The sequence below is a fragment of the Schistocerca gregaria genome, unplaced genomic scaffold (assembly GCF_023897955.1).
Source record: "Schistocerca gregaria isolate iqSchGreg1 unplaced genomic scaffold, iqSchGreg1.2 ptg001031l, whole genome shotgun sequence".
Lineage (NCBI taxonomy): Eukaryota > Metazoa > Arthropoda > Insecta > Orthoptera > Acrididae > Schistocerca > Schistocerca gregaria.
The window spans coordinates 17,501-20,000 of NW_026062379.1; positions in this window are offsets into that span (position 1 = coordinate 17,501).

The following is a 2,500-nucleotide window of genomic DNA, read 5'->3' on the forward strand; positions in this document are numbered from 1 at the left end:
TCCTGCCACTGGGCGCCCCCCACCAGCCGGCTGTAGTGCGTGCGCTCACGCAGCGCGCGGCCAGCACGCCGGGCGGCCCCCCCTCACCGGCCGGGGACTGTCCCACCAAGCCACAGCCTCGTATCGCTTCATACCCACATGGCCAACTCAGGTTCGGGGGCATGGCGGGTACCGCCGAAACAACCGGTTCACAGATGTACCGATCGTCGCTATCACCGATGCACCTGCAGCGCGAACAACCGCTCAACAACTGATTTCCAGTTCATTTGCGGATCTTTGGCAGCAAACGTATACGTCAATCTACATTTGCGAAATCTACGATTCTGGCATGCCTGCATGTTATGTGTCACGACACGCTACATCAGCCCACATACACACTACGGCATGTACACGAGAGAACACGTGGAAGATGGTCCGCGCACGTGTGCAATGTCCCTTGCGCGGTCGACTGTCAACCGGCCTCTGTAGCATGTCGCAGATGTGGAACGCGGTCCACCGTGGTATCATGTTGTGTGGGGCAATACGATTAAATAGGAAAACCCTCGTCGCTACATCAACAGACGGCTCACGCTGATTCCCGGCAGAGGGAGGGGGGCCAACATGCAATACTTTCGTCCGTACCTACCACATGTCTGTACGGCGTAAAACAGTGCAATCTCGCTGTAATGGGGAGACGAGACAAGTAGCATCGTGCACAACATATGGCCCTTATGATTCGCCATTGTAGGGCGCAGCCGGTGTACGGTCAAGCATGTGCCACATTATGTCACTCAGTACGTAACGACGGATGATCAGTGTGGGTTACGCGTACATCAGCGGACAGTCCACACAGGCCGTACCACAACGTACACTGACTGCATCGACAACCGAATGCAACTGAACAGCTGCAAGGCTCATTTCACAAACAAACGCCTGACCGACCAGCTTGGAAGGGCAGGAGGGGAGGGCGATAGTCGTTCTGTAGCGTTACACCCTTCCAGTGGTTAGCGGGACTGTGTAGAAAGTACGCAACACTCGAAAGACATTTACGTGAGGGTACGCACCATGGCATCGAGAAATACACATGACACCAGAGGATCCAAGCAGTGAACTATGTTCAGAGGGTTGCTGTTAGGCAAAGCTACATTCCTGTGACGTTACATGTGACAGTTAAGGTGCAGTGTAAGTTAGGTTAAGGTGCAGTGTAAGTTAGGTTAAGGTGCAGTGTAAGTTAGGTTAAGGTGCAGTGTAAGTTAGGTTAAGGTGCAGTGTAAGTTAGGTTAAGGTGCAGTGTAAGTTAGGTTAAGGTGCAGTGTAAGTTAGGTTAAGGTGCAGTGTAAGTTAGGTTAAGGTGCAGTGTAAGTTAGGTTAAGGTGCAGTGTAACTTAGGTTAAGGTGCAGTGTAACTTAGGTTAAGGTGCAGTGTAACTTAGGTTAAGGTGCAGTGTAACTTAGGTTAAGGTGCAGTGTAACTTAGGTTAAGGTGCAGTGTAACTTAGGTTAAGGTGCAGTGTAACTTAGGTTAAGGTGCAGTGTAACTTAGGTTAAGGTGCAGTGTAACTTAGGTTAAGGTGCAGTGTAACTTAGGTTAAGGTGCAGTGTAACTTAGGTTAAGGTGCAGTGTAACTTAGGTTAAGGTGCAGTGTAACTTAGGTTAAGGTGCAGTGTAACTTAGGTTAAGGTGCAGTGTAACTTAGGTTAAGGTGCAGTGTAACTTAGGTTAAGGTGCAGTGTAACTTAGGTTAAGGTGCAGTGTAACTTAGGTTAAGGTGCAGTGTAACTTAGGTTAAGGTGCAGTGTAACTTAGGTTAAGGTGCAGTGTAACTTAGGTTAAGGTGCAGTGTAACTTAGGTTAAGGTGCAGTGTAACTTAGGTTAAGGTGCAGTGTAACTTAGGTTAAGGTGCAGTGTAACTTAGGTTAAGGTGCAGTGTAACTTAGGTTAAGGTGCAGTGTAACTTAGGTTAAGGTGCAGTGTAACTTAGGTTAAGGTGCAGTGTAACTTAGGTTAAGGTGCAGTGTAACTTAGGTTAAGGTGCAGTGTAACTTAGGTTAAGGTGCAGTGTAACTTAGGTTAAGGTGCAGTGTAACTTAGGTTAAGGTGCAGTGTAACTTAGGTTAAGGTGCAGTGTAACTTAGGTTAAGGTGCAGTGTAACTTAGGTTAAGGTGCAGTGTAACTTAGGTTAAGGTGCAGTGTAACTTAGGTTAAGGTGCAGTGTAACTTAGGTTAAGGTGCAGTGTAACTTAGGTTAAGGTGCAGTGTAACTTAGGTTAAGGTGCAGTGTAACTTAGGTTAAGGTGCAGTGTAACTTAGGTTAAGGTGCAGTGTAACTTAGGTTAAGGTGCAGTGTAACTTAGGTTAAGGTGCAGTGTAACTTAGGTTAAGGTGCAGTGTAACTTAGGTTAAGGTGCAGTGTAACTTAGGTTAAGGTGCAGTGTAACTTAGGTTAAGGTGCAGTGTAACTTAGGTTAAGGTGCAGTGTAACTTAGGTTAAGGTGCAGTGTAACTTAGGTTAAGGTGC